The sequence below is a fragment of the Desmodus rotundus genome, chromosome 2 (assembly GCF_022682495.2).
Source record: "Desmodus rotundus isolate HL8 chromosome 2, HLdesRot8A.1, whole genome shotgun sequence".
Taxonomy (NCBI): domain Eukaryota; kingdom Metazoa; phylum Chordata; class Mammalia; order Chiroptera; family Phyllostomidae; genus Desmodus; species Desmodus rotundus.
Window position 1 is genome coordinate 175,258,325 of NC_071388.1, and position 21,316 is coordinate 175,279,640.

The following is a 21,316-nucleotide window of genomic DNA, read 5'->3' on the forward strand; positions in this document are numbered from 1 at the left end:
AAAAAGAATTGATGGAGTGGCACAGGAAAAAAACTCCACTCTATGAAAAAAACATATGTGTCTCAAAACTACAAGGTGCTACATTATACCAATTATTAAAATTTAATTTATTCTGAAACTCCTATTAAATTATATGTACTTATAAACGGAATCTAGATTGTTGAATCCCATTGACTTGAAAAATTTAAAAATCAGAAAAGGGTCACATTTCCTGCAATACTTTTAGCAGAGGTAAGCACGTGGTTTGAGTTGAAGATTTTGTTCATGAGTAAAACTGGTCTGTAATTTTCTTATTTTGTGATAGCCTTGTCTGGTATAGGTACGAGAGTAATGCTGGCTCGCTTCACAGAATGAGTTCAGAAGTATTTTATACCTTCCAATTTCCTGAATTTGTGTACAATTAGTAATATTTCATCATTAAATATTTGGTAAAATTCACCACTGAATTTCCTTTGTACAAAGAATTTGGCAATTTGAAAAATCATAAATTCAATGCTTGCTCTTTAGGTAATCATTTTCTTCCAAGTAAGCTTTGGTAGCCTGCGTTTCCCTCATTCTTCTTCTTCTTTTTATTTTTCTTTTGAGGAAACTTTCTGCCACCTCTGTTTCCCTCATTCTTGATATTGATAAACTGTGTCCTCTCATTTTAAGGGATCAATCTGGCTAGATTGGAATAATTGTTTAAAATTTTGATATAAATATTTTATAGTCATTTAGTAAAAAAATACATCCTAATTTTCTTTTGACTTCTTTTGTTCATGAGTTATGTAAAAGTAAAGATTTCAGAGTAAAGAAATCTACTTTGATTGATATTAATATATACACTTAGCTTTCTTTTCATTAAAGTTTTTATGATTATCTGTGTTCTATCATTTTGTTTTTAAACTATCTGTATATTGATCGTTAACAGTAGAGGAAGTAGGGTGAAGTGAGTGAGACACTAACCCTGTATGGAAGATATGAAGAGGCACAAAAACCCCTCAGCTATTAAGACAATATTTTAATATAATATTTTAAGAATCAAAATTAATTTATACATCCATGAGTTACAAAAATATCAAATTTTAAGTAAAGGTAAGGTAAATGTTACCATTATTTCTTTTGCTTCAGGTTTCAAATATACCTCAGCCCAGCACTAATATTTAAAGTTGGCTTCTTGTAGGTGCCATATAATTAAGGCTTTTCATTTTTATTCAATCATAATATTTCTCTTTTTTTAAAAATTTTTATTGTTACTCAATTACAGTTGTATGCCTTTGCTTCCCATCCCTCCACCCCACCCCAGATGAACATATTTCTCTTTTTAATTGGTGTGTTTAGATCATTTACATTTAATGTGACTATTGATGAGATTGGATTTAAATTTACCATCTTGTTATTTGCTTTATATTTGCCCATCTGATATTTTTCCATTCTTCCATTTCTGCCTTCTTTTGGATTATTTTTATTATTATGTTTATTTATTCTGTTGTCATATTAGCTATAATTCTTGGCTGTTTGGTTGCTGTTTTACATTTTTTAGTGTCACTTAGTGACTTTATGGCTTATTTTGGGTGTATGTTTATTTTATTGCTGTATGTATTCAAGCAATATTATACCATGTTATGTGTTATGTAATAACCTATAAGAGTATGCTTCTATTTCCCCCTCCTAGATTTTGTGCATTTGCTTTGATACATTTTATTTTTATATGTTATAAAACTGAGAATACATTATAACTGCCTTTGCTTTAAATAACTTTAAGAAATTTAAATAGTAATGTCTTTTATATTTGTTTTTATTTTATTTTTTTCAGAATATATAATTTTTATTAGCAGAAAAATTAGTTCAATACAAGCTTCTTGCCATTTCTGGATCTGGAATGTGTGGTAGTTAGGATTTTTGTTTGCTTCTTTCATATTTTTCTCTTTAATCTTCGAATTCAAGAATTTCATGAATGTATGCCAGCTATGTTATTTTCTCATTGACAGTGATTGCATTCATTGATGAATTTTAATTTTGAATTCAAGCCACATTATTTTTATTTTGTCATAGGTCAGTTATTTAACATGATACATGTTGAATGCAAGTTTCTCCTACAGCGGCATGTGTATCTGTTACGTAGAAACTGCTATATTTTTGTTTATACTGTCTTTTATTTATACACCTCTTTAATTTTAGCAGATGACATTGTACTTCATTCATGTAAGTGCATGACAAAGAAAGGCAGGGGAAGAAGAGAAGGAGAGAGAGAAGAAGGTGGAGGATGAGGTTAGTTTTGAGTAGGAGGCTGTCTCAGTAATTTCTGGTCTACAGGTTAGATTCCTTTCATGATTAGCATATCTACAAACAGAAGTAAGCAGATGTGGCTAATACATCAGGCTTGAGTAAGATGGAGTCAAAAAGACTATTTTATACTGTTACAGAAATATTTAACTTAATGAATCACTGGTTTACCATAAAAATGATAAATCAGGAAGAGCCATATGGAAGGGGTGTATAAGGCAAGGTATGGGGAAAGGGTGCAGAGCTTCCACTACCTCTCTGAGAGTGCCAGTCTCCCAGCACCTTCATGTGTATACCCAAGTGCATGGTCCTCAAACCCAGTACTTTGGGTTTTTAATGGAGGCTTCATTACACAGGCATGATTAATTAAATATTTGGCTACTGGTGATTGAACTCAATCTCCAGGCCAATCCCTTCCCTGGAGGTCAGCAGGGAAGGACTCAAAGTCACAGGTGGTTGACCAGACAATCAAACAGGATCCTTAAGTGATTTCCAAAGGTCACCTTATGAACATAACAAAAGACACCTTTTGGCTCTTATCACTTGGGAAATTACAAGGGTTGTAGGATATCCTGTAAGAAAGGTGGGTACAGGTCCAATATATATTTCATAATATAAATGACAATATCACATAGGGCTACTGTATAAAAATATAGTGAAAAATATTAAACAGCAAAATATGTGGAAAAATAAATAATAAGTTAATGTGGCAATATTGTTGAAAGAAACTGTCTGCTTGGTAGTCTAGTGTGAGTGGTTTGTATCTTTCCCTCTAACTTCTGGACTATCTTTAATCAAGGCTTAAGTTTCCATTTTTCATAGCATATCCAGCAAGAAAATATAGAGTTCCCTGTAAAAAAACTTGTTTTCTAGGGAGAAAAGAGATTCTTTTGTTGAATAAGAACACACATCATAGTGTAATGGGGTGCAGAGTGAGGGTCCCCTGAAAATAGGAGAAAACCCCCACAACCCTTGGTTGGGGGAAGGTGGAAGTGGATGATAGGATGTTTAAGGTACTTTGCATAATAATGGCAAGTAAACAGCCAAGCTTTCCTTAAAAGAGAGAGGACTGCTGCCCAGGGCAAAAGGTATAGTGACTCTGACAGCATTTGGGGACTCGTGACAAAGCCGTGAGGAGCTTATACAGCACCTGCTCTACAGGCAGGGGGCAGATGCTCAACCTGGAAGCCACTGGGAACTCTTGCTCTAATTAAAGATGGCAGCAGAAAGTAGGTAAAGGATATAGGGGAACTGGCAAAAATCCACATTATGGGAGGGGCCAGATATGAGGTCATATAGGAAGTTCTAGGCTGAGTATTTAAAATAAAGCCAGGCTGAGAGACCAAAAAAAGCCCCGCAGTTTGGAGTAAGAGCACGCTATGAAATCTGGAATAAGAAAGAGGAGACCTGCTGGGAAGCCTGCCTGCAGAAGATGGTGACAGAGCTGATGGAGCTGTGTGGTGACCTGCCAAGCCAAGCACAGATGCGTGAGCAATGCTTGGAGCTGAACTGAGACTGGGCATGCAGAGCTGCAGACTCCTGCTTTTCTGGAAGATGGTACCTCTGACTGGCGTGTTCTGAAACAGGCCTGGTTTGGTAAAGGGAGTCAAAATTATATGTTTTGGGGTATTTTAAAGGGAGTGAGGCTTAAGGGATGAAATCTGCCATTGTTCTAAATCTGTATAAACTTTAATTAAACCACCCCTTTCCTGTTTCACCAGACTCTTGCATTGGGAGTCCCACTTCTTGGTGGTGGGCAATCAAACCCACAACTGTTTTGGAACAGCACTGGCAGGGTTCTGTAAGAAGAGTTTAAATTGAAGAAATGATAGGTACCTTATTTAGATAAATTGACATATTAGAGCTTCCTTTTCCCCTCCTTTATCTTACATAGTGTGATTCATATAGAGACAAAATTACTCTATCAGACCAAGTAAGTATCAAAGTCAGGCCTCGTCTTCTGAGTTTTACATTTCCTACCCCCTTGAATTCATCTTCTAGCTATTTGAAGGGCATTTGAAGTAGATTTCTGGTTTCTGTTGGTTACATTGAGTGATAATGCTGACTGAAATTTTTTTCTTGGTGAAAGGTTATTGGCAGAAATCGTAGTGCTTCTGAAATACTGCTACAGGCTGTTAAGAATCTGGATTAAAAAAGAATGAAATAGCTCAGAATGTCAATGTTAACTATTAAAATACATTTTAAATCTTTCTAAAGTTCTAATTCACAATGAACTTCATACATGGCATAAAAATATTCTATTCCTATGTTTTATTCCCTGTATAATGCTTTTATTTGCAGCAAAAACCTCAACATTTAATCAATTAATGACATAGAATGTTACTGAGCATTTCTTTGCTCTGAATTCAATTTTGCAAGCTGATGTGTTTATAAAATTTGAGAATAATTAATCCAATAAATAAATATGTAAGCATTTTAAGATATAAAGTGAAAACAAAACTGGTTCTTCAGAAAATTATAATGGAACAAATACATATACATATGCAGAATAGGATACTGTTTTTCTTCACATTAAAAAATGGTGCTGTATATAGCACATGAGAGATAAAACATCTTGTTTAAATAATCATGAATGAGGTCCTACTTAAGGGTTACAAAAAAGATATGCCAGCACCCAGGATGACTGCCTCACTGGACTGCCTCATTGTCACTGAATAAAATATTCATATGCTACATGACTTTTTTATTTTACATCTTTTAGTACCTTTCTAATTGCTCGAACCTCTTTATCCAGCATATTGATTATGATTGTGTAAGTCATTTTTCTTTGGAAATAACTTGATATTTATTGATGCCTATTCTGTTCATTCCTGGTTTTAATTTATTAATTGATTCATTAATGGTATTTTATAGTTTATTTCATTCGTAGTTTAATTTTTCCTTTTGTTTTCTATACCTCGATATGTTGAATTTAATATTGTTAATTTATCCTACAACATCAATAAATTATGATGCTGTAGGATAAATTAACTATCATTCCATTTGATATATAATTCTTATTTTAAAATTTGCCTTTTGCACACTGATTGTGAATGTGTGTTTAGTTTATATAACTATTACAAGTTATTTTAAATTTGTTCATGCTGAATGTAATGTCTTGACATTACATTTATTCTGTTATAATGTGGATTACATTTTATTTTTATTTTCACTGAATATAAATACAGTTTTTCTTCTTTTTAATGTACAGATAAGGTTGAAAAATAGGCATTATATTCTCTTTTTCTTTGTAATCTGAGTTAATTTAGTAATAAATTAACCTTTGCAAATATTTGATTTATATGGTCTCTTCTGAAATGTTATATATATGAAACTTGCATTTAGTTCACTTATAAACTAAATTTTTTTAAATGAATTTGTGCATAAATACCATTCCCACAAATTGCTCTTGGGTTTTGAACCATCTCTACAGTTCAATGTGCATGAAACAGAGCTTACTATTTTTTTTTTCCTACCCAGGTGATTTTATGCTATTGTCAATGTACTTCTCTTCAGCTATATCTACTCCATAGCAACTTCTATCATTACTAATTTGAAAAAAATAAGTGTAAGGGTACCCTGTCACATTTGTAGGTAATGTCAAAATGTTCTCCAAAGAGACTGTGTAAATTTCCTCTCCCACTAATGATATATGAAAATTTACATAGTCTCATATTATAACAACACTTGGAATTTTCAAATTTTTATTTTGCAGATCTATTGGGTATGTAGTGATACTGCATTGTGGCATTATTTTCCACTTTGCTGGTTACTCATAAAATTGAACATTTTTAATGTTTATGGTCCATTTATAAATCATCCTCTGTCAGAAATTCATTCATAAATTTTGTTTGTTAATTTTATTAGTGGCTTCACTTTTTCTTACTGTTGTGTTGTATTTTTCAATATATTATAGATAATCAGCTTTTCACTTTTTTATATTGTCCTTTAGTGAATATGATTATTAATTTAAATGTACTAAAATTTACCAGCATTTATTATAATTTTTTTCTGTTCAATATTATTTAGGAAACCTTATTCAGAATTTTAAAATATATTCTCTTTAAATCTAAAAGGTTTATACTCTTTGCACTTCGGCAACTGATCTGCCTATAACATACTGTGAGAAAATAAGAGATTATTTTCTTTTCTATATAGATAGTGATATGGGGTGAATTGTGGGCCTCCCAAATATATGTGCAAATCCTAATCCCCAGAACCTGGGAACGTGACCTTATTTGGAAAAATCATCTTTGCTCATGTGATTAAGTTAAGGATTGTGAGATGATGTCATTCTGGATTCGTCTGATCCCTAAACTCAAGGATGTGTGTGTTAAGCAAGAGAAGGGGAAGGCCACGCATGGAGAGACAGGGATGGGCGGGAAGGCCATGTGAGGACAGAAATGGAGACTGGAGCTATGCTGAAAGAAGAGCCAAAGGATACCCAAGTCTAACAGAAGTAGATGAGGAATGGAAGTATTGTCCCCTAGGTCCTTCAGAGGGAAAAGGGGGTTATTGAAGCGTGAAGAAATTTAAAGGAACTGGTGCTGTGATTATGAACACATACTAAATTAAACACACAATCAGTGCTCCAAAGACACTCCCACCTACACCTTTGTGAGAGAATAAATTTCTCTTGTTTTAAGCCGCTGAACTAAAGATAATTTATAATGGTCGCCATTAGAAACTCATAGATACTTAATGCTTCCTTAAAAATATTGGAAAGTCCACCTTTCCTTACATTTGTCTACTGTCAAATATCAGATGTCCTTATATGCATGAATCTGTTCCTGTTCTATCCAATGCTCTATGGCCTTCCTATCTTACTGAAGGGTGACAAAGGGTGAGGAACACATATTAAGTTCACAACCCAGGGATACAGGCCCACTTAAAACTTGAGATTTGATCATCATAATTCAATTACAAAATTTCCCCTCCTCCACACCCACCCATACATCAACACTGCTCCAGCAAAACTGTAGTGGATTACTAACTAAAGGCCTAAAAGAAGCAGATGCTATCTAAGTACAAATTAGAGTTGTATGGAGAAAACACGAGAGACAAAAGACAGAACATTGGAGGAATGTGAAGCCTCTAGCAAATACAGCTATAGCAAACATTAAAAGCAACCTAGCTCCTACACAGTTAAACATAAGCATTGATACTTTATTAAATTTTTAGTAGAATCCAGAAGATGTTCATGAGTTAAAATTTTAATAAAAGGCGATTCCACACTCAAAAGAAAAGGAGTAAAATGTATTGGAAAGATTATTGAAGTAAGGGGATTTGGAAGGACTATTGGAGAACTAACATTTTCCTTCACACCCCATATGTTCAATCATTTGGCTTAGGCAAACTATTCTTAAATATTCATTATTTCACTTCTTTTTATAAAGCTACCAGAACAAAACATCAGCAAAATATAGGTAGTTGTCAAGAAAAGAAAAGATGAAGTAAACAAAAAAGTGATAAAAGAAATTACAATAAATTGATGAAAATGTTAAGAGAAATGTAATATTTTTAATGAATGAAGAAAAAAGCAAAATATAAAAAATAGAAGAAATTAACATTAAAAAGAAATAAAATAAAGCAAGGTAGGTATAATCCAGATACAACATACATTTAAAACCAATGACTAAGCATATACAGATACTATATGAAAATATTACTCCAATGAAAGCAAGTGTAAATTCTGATAGCAGCTTCTAAGATGACTACCAATGGCCTCTGCCTTCTGGCATTTGTGCCCTTGTGTAAGTCCTTCTGGTAGAGTGTGTGCTAGACCTAGTGCCTTTTTCTCATGAAAATAGATATGGCACAAGTGATGGCTGTCACTTCCTAAGTAGGTTATGAAACACTGTGATGTCTCTATCTATCATCTATCTATCTATCATCTATCTGTCATCTATCATCTCTGTCTCTATCTCTATCATCACTATCTCTATCTATTTCTATTATCTCTATCTCTATCATCTCTATCTCTCAGATTCTTCTCACTTGCTGTTATTGATCCCTGCCATGATTCATGTGAGCTGCCCTATGGAGGTAGCCTCTGTGTCAGGGAACTGAGGGCAGCCTCCAGCCAAAAGCTGAAGGGAACTGAGACCTTCAGTCCAAAGGCTTGAAGGAACTGGATCCTGAAAACATGCGCACGACCCGGCAGCCAGCTGGAAAGTGCCCCTGCCTCCCGTCTTGAGATGGTATCAGCCCAGGCTGAAACCAGGTGAGAGATCCCGAGCCACACGTTAGGCTGTGCTGCACCCACAGAAACTGAGAGATAATAACTCTTACAGTTTTACATCACTATGTTTTAAGGTATTTGTTACTCTGCAATAGTAACTAATCTACAATTACGGAGAAAAACACACAGAAGTCATTTATTTGTAAATAAAGCAAGACATTTTTCTAAACTCAGTAGCAAAATGTCGTCATACAGTTGCAATCTGGCTTCCTAAAACTGAGGCATCTGCAGTGACTTTCTAAGAATGAAATCATCTCACACGCATCTTCCAGGTGTTTTGGATTTTCTGTGGGCTTTATCAAGGAGAACATTTTCAAATCAAAATGAATTATCTGAAAGTTATATGACACTTGAACTTTCACCCTTGAGCTCCTTCCACTACTGTTTTTTTTTTTTTTTTGGTTTTTTGTTTGTTTATTTGTTTGTTTTACATTCCTCTCTTTGCAAAGAGGCTAGGGATGTCTAATTTCCCTCCCATTGATTCTGGTTGCCCTTGTGAACATTTAGATTAACAGAGTATGGAGGATGTAAGGCTTTGTAACTTCCAAGGACATTAAAAGGACATGTAGTTGCTACGTGATTTCTTTTTGTGATGTTCTCTTTAGGAAAAGCCATCAGCCATGTAAAAATGATGATTACCATGAGATTGCCATGCTGGAGAGGACATGTGTGAATAATCTGTTAAGTAACTCCAGCTGTGCTCTCAGCTGTCCCTTAGCCTTAACTGCCAGCCCCTTGAGTAAGCCATCCTGGAGTCCAGACCATTTGCTCTTTCAGGTGACTGTAACCCATCCAACATCTGAAACAATAAAGTCCAAGCAGGAACCACTCACTGCACCATTCCATGATTTGTCAATCACAAACTGGTGAGCAGTATCAAATGGCTGTTTTTAGCTGCTCTATTTTAAGGTAATTTGTTTTGCTGCAACAGCAATCCAAGAAAGTGGCTTGTTCTAGCAGCTTTTGTATTTGTTCTTGGATACAATTTGTTTTTAACTCAAGCTGCTCCAGTTACTTTTTTTAATCTGATCTGTACTCTATATGATGATGGTGCACACACAGCCAATAGAAACCACAATAGAAAATTTAAAGATACAGTACTTTTAATTTAAAAAATTTAAGAATATTCTCTTTCTAAAATTGAGTCCCTTTAATTGAATCAAAGCTATTTTTTTTTTAGTGGCACTTGCATGACTTCAAAGGTGTGCTTTACCTTATTAAAAGTTTCTCTTTATTGTCTTCTATAGCTCTTCCACAATGAATTTTATTTTTTCTCTGAACTATTTTAATTTTGTCATTTCTTGCTGTATCGAGTTATAATGCCCCTTCCTTTCTTTCTTCCTTCCTGCCTTCCTTCCTCACCCTAGGATATGTTTATTCATCTTAGAAAGGAAGGAAGAGAGAGACATTGATTTGAGACAGAAGTGTTGATGGGTTGCCTCCCATATGTGCCCTGACTAGGGATCAAATTTACAGCCTTGACTGGGAATTGAACCCACATTTTTGGTGTGTGGACAATTCTCCAATCAACTGAACCACCCAGCTAGGGTACCCCTTTCATAAAAAATACTCTCACATTCTAAACTGACAAAGACCCAGACAGTATGTCTCTACATAGATGTTCAACACAGTATTTTGTACAACTCTATATTTTCTTTAGAAAATATGATAATAGGTTAGGATCACTGGAAAGGGGCACAAAATAATTTTTTAGTGTGATATAAAAGCTCTATATCTTGCCTGGAGTGGTGGTTGAGTAGTTGTATATAATTTCATAAATCTTCTAGCTATACACTTAAAGGTTTTATACTTTACTATATGTAAATTATTCTTCAATAACAAGAATTTAAGCTCCACAACAAACTACAATGATTGTGAATACAAATAATAATATATTCCTACCTTTGTATATTTTCCTAAATTGACTTCTATTGAAGTTTCTTTGTGTGTGGCTTGCAGTCTGCAGTAAACAGATGATAGTCTGAAAAAGAATGATTAAAAATATAAATAAAATGAGTTATCTACAAATGTGTGGGGTTGGTTAAGAAAAAGCAACAAGATAGTATTTCCCTCTACTCCACCCCCAAATCCCAGTGTTTAAGGATAGTTGAAATCTGTTCATAAAAGGAGAAAAAAAAAACACCCTGAAATACTTTTAGCAGAAGTAGAGGAGGTGTCTAACAGAGGTTATGGAACAAGCTAGTGAAAGTCATTAGTGAAGGTAGTCATTAGTGAAAGAAGGTAGATGAAGAAAGGCACCGGCAACTCATGACCCCACAGGCAATGAACAGTAAACAAATATGAGAACTTACTCTCCTTTGTCCTTATATCCCTAGTCTCAGCTTCACATTGACACAACCAACCAGATGGCAAAGAGTATAGTGGCTTGTCTTCAGGATGAATGCTAGCAATCTGTTAACCTTTTGACTGTTAACTCCCCCATCAAGACATAAAGTCTATTCCTACCATCTTTTTGAATCTGCCCAGGTGTTAGTGGCCAACTTCAGAAATAAATCTATGAGACTTTTAAGACTAGGTCATAAAGAGTCTTAAAGTCTACCTGGTAGTGTTTTTTTCTTTTTGAGATAAAAGGAGATTTTCTTTCCTATTATTTCCAAAAGGGACATAAGATATTTTTTATACACAGACACACACATACATATACATATATATATACATATACATATATACGTGTGTGTGTGTATAACATCATTGAACATATAGCCTTTGGAGTCTAAAAGAGTTTAATTATTTAATTAAAATCTTAGCTCTTGCATTAATAGTTGTGTGGTCAATGGGAAATTTATTTAAAATTAAAATGACACAAATTACTTGGTAGTGTTGTTCTAAGGGCAAAATTAATTCCCTATGCCAGTCTAGCCCAAGAAGCAATAATTCTATAACTTTCCTTTAAACAAAATCATTCATAAGCAATGCTTTACATTGCACATTGTACCCCTTAAAATGTGTCTTTTTTTTGAAAGATGGGTCTGAAAACATATGTTATTTTCTTATTTTTTTCCTTCATATTGTTTCACTGGTAGAATACTTGGCATTTTGTTAAATAAAGACTTTAATTCAATTTTCTTTACATGTGCAAATAATATAAAAAGCAACCAAATCTTTTGCTATAAATCCTTAAAAAATTGTAAAATTTAAGTCATGGCAAATTTTTCCTTTTTTATTATAAATATACTCAAAACATTTATTTCACCAGCTTATGTTATAAAGCATTGCATGATGTTCCTGCACAAAAATATAAGTATTTACTAAATAATTCTCTAAGAACATGATTAAATAAAATATGTTACATATATCATAGTATACAAGTTCTGTCTGAAAAAAGTCAAAGCATTGTTAATATAATGAGAATTGTTTGGACAACATCCACGTAACCTGGCAGCCAAGGAGGAGTGGACTGGAATGCACATGGATGATCAATGACAACCTCACTGTACGAGTCAGTGAGGGTGGTTAATGCTGTTGAGTGAGCATGTGCACTGTGTGGTCATCCCATTCAAAATGACTGAGCAAAGCAACAAATCTGCATCAAGTTTTACATTAAACTTGAACATTCCTCTGTGGAAACCAGTTGTATAATTCAGAAACCTTTCGTGGATGATACAGTGAGTGCAGCACAATAAAAGTGTGGCACAAATGCTTCAAAGATGGTCAAGAATCTGTTGAAAGTGATCCACGTTCTGGAAGGTCTGCAACAAGCAGGACACCTGAGAATGTTGAACGTGTCTATGCTGCAATCAACCAGGATTAGTGACTGACAGTGCGAGAACTAGAAGCTGATCTGGGGATTCCAAAAACTACTGTGTCCGAGAGTTTGACACAGGATCTTGGCATGAACTGTGACATGGCAAAACTCATTCTACATATTCTGGTACCAGAGCAGAAGGATTTTGCGGGGTTTGAACAGTGGAAGAGACACTGGGAGAACTGTGTGAGGTCCCAAGGTGGCTACTATGAAGGAGTCTGAGGTGTCATTGTCCTGTGTACAATGTTTCTTGTATCTTGTATTTTCAATAAATGTCTCCTTTTCATAATACATGGCTGGATACTTTCTGGACAGACTCCGTATGGGCTATGCAGCTATAAACTATGTGATGTATTTATTATTGGTATTCAGTTATATTCACTGTTAAGCCATATCAGTTTTTAGTATCAGTATCTGTTCTTATCACACTGATCATTATGTCAGATGTAACCCTGTGTTACTACACTTATATGTGCATAACTGGCAGTTTGTCCATGTTAGATATAAAAATAAATCAAGTTATTATATGCGTTTTTTAAAAACATAGTAAAGCACATCCTATGTACTGTATATGTAAATTTGCATATGATTGAATGAACGTATATAAAATTATTGAGACACACCAATTTGATTATGTTGGGCTAATTTTCAATATTTTCTTAAATAATAGATATTATACATTAAAGTTCCATAGATTTGCATAATGTTATTTTCTCCTAGAAGGGTTTAATTTTCTTTTTGCAGTCAGATCACCTATTCGCTTATAATCCTGATCTAGGAGCAGCTGGTCTATTTCTGGTTCGCTCTAACATCTAGGGGCAACTTTTCTGGTGCCATCTCTGGTTTGCCTCATGGCCTACTGCTTTGCCGTGAAATTCATTTTATTACAGCAACATCCTGAGATCATCACATTCTCTGTTTATGTTTTACATTAATTTTCTATTGTTGTATAAAAGTTACCACAAGCTTAGCAGCTTAAAAATACACATTTATTCAACAATAAGAAAAAAAAATGACCCTGCCTATTGAATTATAGGCAGAAGATCTAAAGTGACACCACAATAGAGAAGGTAAACCAATAACAAATAAGTCGGTGAAAAGATGTTCAGCATCCTATTTCATTAGATAATTACAAAGCAAAACTGCAGTGAGACACCACTACACACTTTTAATGGCAACATTCAGAACACTGATGATGAATGTTGGCAAAAAAGTGGAGTAACAGAACTGTCATTTACTGCTGCTCAGAATGCAAAATGGTACAGCTGCTTTGGAAGAGAGTTTGGCAGTTTCTTACTAAACTAAACACACTCTTGCCATATGATCCAGCACTCGTGTTTCTTGGTGTTGAATCAAGTGAGTTGAAAACTTTATACCCATACAAAACCTGCAGGTGAATGTTTATAAGAACTTCATTTACAAATTGCCAAAACCAAAGTGGATGAACACACACTCTGACACACCCATACGAAACAGTATTATGTAGCACAAAAAGAAAAGCGCTATCAAGCCACAAAAAGACACAAAGGAAGTTTAAATGGATATTGCTAAATGAAAGAAGCCAATATGAAAATGCTATGCAGTACATGATTCAAACTAATTCCCACAAAAGTCAAAATTGTGGAGAAAGTAAAACAATTAGTAGTTTTCAGGGGCAGGGAGTTGGGAGGGATGAGTAGGTGAAGGAGAGTAGACTTTTAGAGCAGTGGAAGTGTTCTGTATGGCACTGTAATGATGAAGGCATGTTGTAGAACGTAGTACACAAGGGATGAGCCCTAATGTACACTATGTACATTAGTTAACAATAATGATAATAATGCATCAACATTGGGCCATCAGTTGTAACAAAGGCATCACACTACTACCAGTTTTTAATACTAGGGAAAAATGGAGGAAGGGCTTGAAGGAGTAAGTGGGAACTCTACTTTTTGCTCAAATTTTCTGGACACTTAAACTGCTCAAAAATAAGGTATGTTTTAAAATGCACATTTATTATTTCACAGTGTTTATGGGTTAGGAGTGTGAGCACAGCTTGCTGGTCCCATTTGGGGTCTCACAAGGCTGCAATCAAGACACCTGCCAGGCAGTATTCTCATTTGGAAGCTTGACTGAGGAAGATCCACTTCCATGCTCATTCAGATTGCTAACAGATTGCTCTTCATCTCCTTGTGGCAGTATGACTAAAAGCCCAGCTGCTTAATGACTGTTGGCCGTTGGACTCTCAGCTCTCCTACAAGTTCCTTACCGTGTTGGAATCTCCAGCATGACCACTTAGTTCATTATGCATTCAAGAGAGTCTCAGGAGTAGGTCTGCTAATAAGGCAAAGTTCTGTATAATATACAATTACTATAGCAAGGACTTCCTATTATTTTTGTCATATTTTATTGCATAGAAAGAGGTCATAGGTCTCACCTACATTCAAGGAAGGAGCTTTACAAGACCATGAATACCAGACCATAGGACTATGGAGCAGGGATAACCTCAGGGTCTGTCTATAATTATAAGTGTTTAGTCTTTTGTCAGTTGTCTTCTTCTTGGTTTCCCTCTCATTAATTGGTTTCTAATTCTACACAAACATGATTTAAGGATCATTTTATGTCTTGAGGGCAAATTGTATGCAAAATATTGAGGTTGTTTCTCTACAATCTCCTTTCTTTGTGATATCGGACACTCAGGTCCTGATAGCTGTTCCTGATGGCTTCCTTGGTAGCACCCAAATCTGGCTTGTGTATCCAGCCCAGAGATGGTTCTAGAACCCTAGACTGACTTACTCTGTTTACCCTTTAAGCATCTGACCTTGAAGTTTGAGACTCTGAGTGCATTTTATGCTGTGTAATGTCCAATACCAAGAGATGAAAAAACAGTACTTCATGCAGCCTCATCTCAATACCAGTTTTTTTCTTGTCAGACTTGCTAAAGATGTATGTCTCCTAATTTATGAAACCTGTGAGAATATTTCCTTTTGTGGCAAAAGGAACTTGGAGGAGTGAATAGATTAAGAACTTTGGAATGGGGAGATTATCCCGGATTGTCTGTGTGGGCTCAATGTAATCACAAAGGCCTACATGAGAGGAAAGGCAAGGGTATGAGAGTCAGAGAAGGAGATTTGAAGACAAAATCAGATGCCGAAAGGAGATCACTACCCAGGGAATGCGAGCAGCTTCTGGAAGCTGGAAAAGGCAAGGGGATAGTTTCTCCCCTAAAGCTTCCTAGAGGAGATTGGTCTAGGGGATGCAGCTTTGCCAACACCTTGATTTTATCCCTGCAAGATTCATTTTAGACTTATCTCCAGAAATGTGACATAGTGCATTTTTACTTTTAAGCTACTATATTTGTGATAATTTGTTACAGTGGCAATAGGAAATGCATACCTATTCTGTCCAGGATTTGGGCTTCTCAAATCCAATATTCTCTCTCTCTTTCTCTTTTATCCAGCTTTTTAGTTGTTCTCATCATATTATTCAGACACAAGCTATTCCTGCACACTGAAGGTGGAAACCTCAAATAGACTCAATATTTGCAAGTGATCCATCCCATAATTTTTGCAATATAAGTTCCTTTACTCTATTCACCTACAAAGGTGAGGATAATAATAGATACTACGAGATACTGAGGATTACATGGATTCAAGTTTAAAATACAGCCACCATGCGGCATAGAGAAACAAGTGCTGAGATGTTAGTTTTGCAGTTAGGCTTGCCAATGAAGTGACATACCTGAGTCAAAGTTTAGAAAATTAAAATACATGCCTCGAGAAAATGAAGCATTCTACCTACTCATTGTCCTAAAAAGAGACTTGCGAACACATGGAAGCAACACTGAGAAACTACAGAACACAAAAAATACTACAAAATATGGTGACACTTTCAGGATATCAAAGAGTGATAACATGATTTGATTCTACACTAATGTAAAAGATATAACTGTTATAAATCACTTTGAGAATGTATGTTTTTCTACATTATGCATGTATTTTTTTGGCTTTTTAATTTTTACTCTGTTTTGAATTTTATGGTGTAAAACCAATACACTATATGCTTCCTGAGGCAGGGGAACAGTAACTTTAAATACTAAATCATTGCCATGCATAGTCTAGGCTGTGGATAAATGACGATTAAATTAAGTAAAGCTGTAAAACTCTGTACATATGAAAAGTAGTAATTTTCTTAGTATCATTTTAATGCTGAAGTAATTTTTATAGCACAGTACTTTGAAAATTAGTAATCCATGTATGATGTAGATGAGGACCAGAAAATTTGAATAATGAGAACATACCACCAGTTTCCTGCCAAGCTAGATAACAGAGAACTGATTGTAATTGAGAGGAATAAGTTTATGGGTGAATGTGGGGTGAAGACAGTCGCATGTGAAATTATGTGAATATGAAAAGATGAAACGCAGGATTTGAACAAACTGACATCTACATAAAAAGTATCTGTAATGTGCTTAAAAATATCAGGAATTTAAATATATATATAAATATCTAATAGAGTAAATATATTAAAATTATTTTATGTACTTAGGATACTATTTAACATATTTGTATTTCTCTGACTCACACTCAAGAGTCCCTATTTTGTTCTCAACTGACCTATTTCCTTTTGCAGTTCTTTGTCTAAAAAGAATGTGAACCATTTTCTATAATTAGAAATATGCAAAATAAAATCTTTGGTTTTCTTACAAACACATTTTCAGAGAAAGGTTTATATTATTAATCATTGCTAGAAAGAATTTTTAAATGATTATTTAATTGAATGATATTTTAAAAAAATACCTCTCATAATGTATCAGTCATGTATTTATGGTACAATTATCCAATATCTGAAAAAGTAAAAAAATCCCTTTTTCTGTATTTTATATTGTGTTTCGTTGATCTGAACTCCAGTGTTCACGTGACTACACTCCCCCATACGCAACGTTCTGTCAGATCCTGCAAGCTTCAGCATCCACTACTCTTCATTGTAACCATAAGTCTGATAATTTTTCAGAGTGACTATCTCAGTTTGTCTTCTATTAATTTCCTATTCATATAATGTATTAGGTACATAATTTGGACATTGTTTTCCTGAAGTCTCCCATTTTATCCCTTAACACAGACACGTGCCTATGCTTCCTGTGATGGCTGTCATTCATAACACAGGTCTCTCTTCTAAGGTTATTGTTAGGTTTTCAAATAAAAATGCATGTGTTGATTTTTTTGACATCATGACTAAAGTTATTTTACATGTCATTCTACCTGTACAGGTGGTAAATATCTTGATTGTCATTGTATTACCAACAAGGTTTAGTTTATGAATAAGAAATCTCTGTATATGGGCTGCTGTTGCCTGGCAACATCTGGAGAAAGCTCTCTGTGAGCCAGTGAAAACACCACATGCAGCATTGTCTGGGAAGGCCCCTTATATTTTACATTTTCTGAATCAGTTTGCAATACAGATGGCTTTCATAGCATAATTTCAAAATCTGGGCTGTAAGTTGTTGATTATTAAATTGCAGTAGAGTTTACTTCTCCATAATAAGATACAGAAAGAGTACACTCAACAGTTTTATTTAGTTCCCTTTAATTCAGTAAAATGTGATCATAGCTTAAAAACATCCACTCTATAAAAATGACATTCACACTGATTTTTTGAAAGCTTAAAAACTTGACACAAGTCGTGTATATTGTCACAATAGGAAATAAAATGACACTTGGAAATATCCTTTCAAAACCATTTAAATCATTAAAACTAGAAGGTCATAAGGGACCTTAGGAAATTAATTAACTTATCCTTTTGCCATCTGGTATGAATCCGTATTCTGTTCTATATGGATGAATGCATATTCTGTTCTACACAGATCCATAAAAGAGGATACACAGTCTTATTTTACAACCTACATTAATAGCAGTTTAACACAAAATATTCACCAGTACCATTGTATTATAACTGACTTCAAGTTTAGAAATGTAAATTTGTTTCTGTGTTCCTATCTATATATTTGTATCATACATGACATCTGCCTGGGAGGTATACGAAGAGCTTCTTAGAAGAGAATATTTGAAATGTACTAAGAATGTAGTGTGGCGGGGAATGTTTACCAAGAGTTTCGTCTTCTTCTTCTTTTTCCTGGGGATACAACCAGGTAACACCGCCAGACTCCACTGAAGTTAAGTGTAACCATGTAACTGACCCATTGACAATAGAATGAGAGTGAAAATGAGATGTGCAACTCCAGATCTGGCCCATAAGACCCTCCATATTTCCTTCCTCTTCACTCACTTGATGCGAACAAACATGGTAACCTTGAAAATTATGATTGAAAATGACAGAATGATGTGACTGAAGGAGCCTGGTTCCCCAAATTACCTTGTATAAGACAGCTACCGTCTAAGTAGGGTTGCTTATTTGGGGGCTTCCCATGAATAAGAAATAAACTATTACTTTTGGGTACTTTATCTTGTACAACAGTTGCCTTAATATGACCTTACCTGTGGATAGGTTGGGATAGAAGTAACCTGCATAGACAGGAAGTCAAAACAAGAGACAGGCTCAGCACAGCATGAGAATGGTGCAGAAGCAGAAAAGGACAAGTCGTATGTGTAGAGGCTCAGGGAGTCTGACACTACTATTAAATAGTTATAGAGAATAATGGAAAATATTCATATTGCTATCTATATTTAAAATGTATTGACTAAATATCAAAAGTAATTGGAAACTCTTGATAAAGATATAGAAAATTTTACAAGTTATCACCTGAAATTTTAATTTCAAATACATTCTAAAACATATTTATTTGCAAATAAGATTGTTTTATGACACAACTTGCAAATAAAAAGAGTGGTGGTAAATTAAAATATATTAACATAAAATTTTATTATACAATAATTTTGTATGTAACATATCTAAATACGAATTATACAAAATGTATTTCATGATTGACCCCTTAATAAATAAAAGTTGATCTCAGATCATCAAACTATAATCTGTTGAATTCTTTTCTGTAAATCTAAGCTCACAAAGGTCAGAATATTCATACCATATTTACTACAAATTGGCAAGTTATCCTGATAATACCGTGTTAAATAAAATTCTGCTAACATTCTTCTCATGCAGGGACTCTCATTGGGATTAACATATGTCACAATTCAAAGGCCTAAATAGAATGCTATTTAAACCTACTGGTTCTGAAGGAGAAAGTGTTCAGGTGTTTATTTGTAGCACTTCTGGGAGAAATGCCAACCCCCTAGAACATTAATATTCCTGCAAGTTCACATTCACTTCCTAGAAACTGTTCTTCTAAAAAATGTACAATAGTATTCACATGTTTGATAATTAAACCACACATGGTCACATGTGTAATGATTTACTAGTAGATAAAAAAGTGTATGAGCAGGTGGCAATAAACATTTAAAATAAAGAATAAACAAAGCTATTTTGTGTTTTCTCATTCATACAAATATTTTTGATGAGAGTGCTACTACTAGGACTGAAATACCTAGATTAGCATGAATAATAATAGGAAAAATAGAAATATTAATCTGACTATATGCCAAGGGTGTTTGGAATGTAGGACAAAAATTTGAGGTGCTGGGAAATTAGCTGACTTTGTGGGTATATTAACAGGTATATATGTGGGTATAAAAGTGAGGATATAAAAATATAATTGCATATATTTTTATATTATATTCTCATTATGAAGTATTTAATTTGCTTTTTTAAATGAACTGTGAGCTCCTCTAATTCAGGCACTGAGTTTTTAAAATTTTATTTATTTTTGCCAATGCCTGCCCAGTGCCTGATACTCACTGACTGGTGCTTAAAACTGTTTTGCAAAGCACGACTAAACAAAGCAAAGTGCAGTTTCAATGGTAATAAAAGAGAGAGAGAAAGGACAGAATTTTTGCTCATAGAGGAAGCTTACAGCCATTGGGAATCCTACAAATAGAGATATTTTGCTTGATAATGGGGTATGGTCATATTTTTGAGTGGCTGAAGTGGACAAAATTTTGCAACTGCATTTTTAAATTCCCAAAAAGAATAAGGGGAGGAGGAATGGTATTTACCGAGTATCTCTTTTCAGATAGGTGCCGAGGCACTGCCCTGACGTCACTCACGTATCACATCAGATATACATATTAAGTATTGATAATCCCATTTCACATATATGGACAAAAGGCTGATGGGATTGAACAAGGTTCCAAATACAATTTAGCTAGTTTTTGTCGAGTAGAAGGAGTTGGGAGCAGTCTTCACCTCACCACAGTGACCAGTGACTGTGCTCTTTGTCTTTCTGTTTCTCTTTCTCAGTCTATGTCAGAGTGTGACTCTAAGCATGAATTTCCTTAAGTTCCACAATTCCAAATGAGGCCTTCCTATGCCATGCCTCAAAAACTGCTGTACTTTTATTTTCATATGTAATCAGGAGCTTTCTAGGCCTAGTAATAGAGTGAGCATTGGTAAATTAGTCTCATAATTACTTAAAGTGGAAAAAATCCTTTCAAACCCATATTATATTATAATTGACTTGTCACTTCATCTTTTTTCCATGCACTTGAGTAAAGCCCTAATGAATGCATTTTGGAAATGGATTTTCCTCAAGAGCTATTCTCACTCATTTGTCACAGAAAAAAATAAAAGGCGGAAAATATCCAACTTAAGCATCTGCTTCATGCTGAAGATAAAATTCAGTCAAATAAATTTTGCTTAATTTTATTTTTTGCACACTTGATCACATTTCTCAATGGACCCAGAAGGATTAAGGACTCTCTCTCACAGGATCAGACATTTTCCCTTTGCTCCCTGAGCCGGTGACACCTTCTAAACCATCGTCTGTGGGAGTGCAGGTGTGAGTGTGTACACGTAAATCTTTCACTAGAGGGTTATGGAAACTTTTTATATTGCTAGAGGTTTGGTTTGTTGCCTGTTACGCCTTTGATTCAGTTAGCAATCATTAAAAAGTCCTTAATCCATTTTGTTATCACAAAATAATTATTTCCTGACCTGTAATTGCGCTTCGAAGGCTTTTTGTCAATGGTGGCTCAAGTTTTGTTCTTATTATGCCG

At 34.6% G+C, this 21,316-nt stretch overlaps 1 long non-coding RNA gene across 2 annotated transcripts in view; it reads right to left on the reverse strand.

Moving 5' to 3' along the window:
- Nucleotides 1-21,316, reverse strand: part of LOC112307957 (uncharacterized) — a 180,993-nt gene that overhangs the window by 149,847 nt on the left and 9,830 nt on the right. For both annotated transcript variants that reach the window (XR_006656053.2, XR_006656055.2), the window contains exon 3: nucleotides 10,409-10,487. This is a non-coding gene — a long non-coding RNA (uncharacterized lncRNA). The remainder of the gene's footprint in view (nucleotides 1-10,408; nucleotides 10,488-21,316) is intronic.